Source organism: Canis lupus, chromosome 11 (genome assembly GCF_048164855.1).
Source record: "Canis lupus baileyi chromosome 11, mCanLup2.hap1, whole genome shotgun sequence".
NCBI classification, from domain to species: domain Eukaryota; kingdom Metazoa; phylum Chordata; class Mammalia; order Carnivora; family Canidae; genus Canis; species Canis lupus.
The window spans coordinates 70,893,244-70,894,807 of record NC_132848.1 but is presented as its reverse complement, the minus strand read 5'-3'; positions in this window follow the sequence as shown (position 1 = coordinate 70,894,807).

The window sequence follows — 1,564 nt, the reverse complement described above, 5'->3', positions numbered from 1 at the left end:
ATGCCCAGAATTTTCTGTGGTGATGGAAATGTCCTGTATCTATACCGCCCAGTACAGTAGCTAGTAGTCAGTAGTCACATGGGTCTATTGAGCACTTGAAAAATGGCTAGTGTGACTGACAAATTAAATTTTAAATTTTATTTTATTTAAAAAAATAATTTAAATTAGAATAGCCCCATGGGTCTAATGATCACCATACCAGAGAGTTAAGTTCTAGAGGATTTAGACCAATAGGTGCTGGGGAGTTTCAACAAGGCTAAATAACAGGAGTTCACGTGAAGTTACAACTGATTTATTTGCTCTTTCTTTTCTGAAATCTGAAGTTAATATAAGAAACTGAAGAGTTTGGAAACTATCGTACAGACTATTGTTTCCCCGAGAGTGTCTGTTAATCTGTTGTTCACAGTCAGCACATCTTTGTGATTTGGTTGCTGTTCATAAGTGCCCGGTACTGGTGGCCCATCTGCCTGCACCTCTCCTTGTCCCTTGCCTCATGGCTCATTCAGTCTCCATCAGTCTCCAGCTCCACTAATTCCGACTTTTTAAAACCCAGGTTGTTCTTAGGCTTCCTCTATTCCAGAGTTGCCTCACTCTGGGACGTGGGCAAGGCTGGGGACCAGGACCAGACTTACTTCTAGCCTTGGTTCTGGACTCTGTCCAAATTAGCATTCATTTCCTTAACTTTAATTTTGAAATAATTCTAGATGTGCAAAAATGTTCCAAATGGTACAGAGAATCCTGGAGCATGTTCTTTACCCTGATTCTCATGTGTTCATGTGGTTAACGTTTTTCCACCCTAGTTTTATTCTTTCTTCTTCTTCTTTTTTTTTTTAAGATTTTATTTATTTATTCATCAGAGAGAGAGAGAGAGGCAGAGTCACAGGCAGAGGGAGAAGCAGGCTCCTGTGGGGAGCCCGACGTGGGACTCGATCCCGGGACCCCAGGATCACACCCTGGGCTGAAGGCGGCGCTAAACCACTGGGCCACCCGGGCTGCCCTCTTTCTTCTTCTTCTTCTTCTTCTTCTTCTTCTTCTTCTTCTTCTTCTTCTTCTTCATACCTCTATCTACCTCTGTATCTGTATTTATACAGATATTTGTCTGTATTTATATCTATTACCCTTCTTTCTCTGCCATCTATATATCTATATAGGTATGTGTCTATCTCCCCTAAAAACAAGGACATTCTCTTACCTAACTATAGCGCTATAGTACAGCCACCCAACTCATAAAATTAACATGAACAAAATACTATTTCTAAACTACAGACCTCCTTCAATTTTTTCCCAGCTGTCCCAATAATGTCCTCTCTCATAATAATAACAACAAAAAGCTTCCAATCCAGGGTCCAGCCCAGGATCACAGGCCGCATCTGTTTTCTTGTCTCATTAGTCTCCTCTAATCTAGAACAATTCTACAGTCTTTGTTTTTCTTTGGTCTTGGCCGTTTCTTTCTGAAGAGCAGAACATGTCAGCTATTTTGTAGAGTTTCTCTCAGTTTGTCTTTGTCTGATATTTTCTCAGGACTGGACTTGGCTTGTACGTTTTTGGCAAGAATATCACAGAA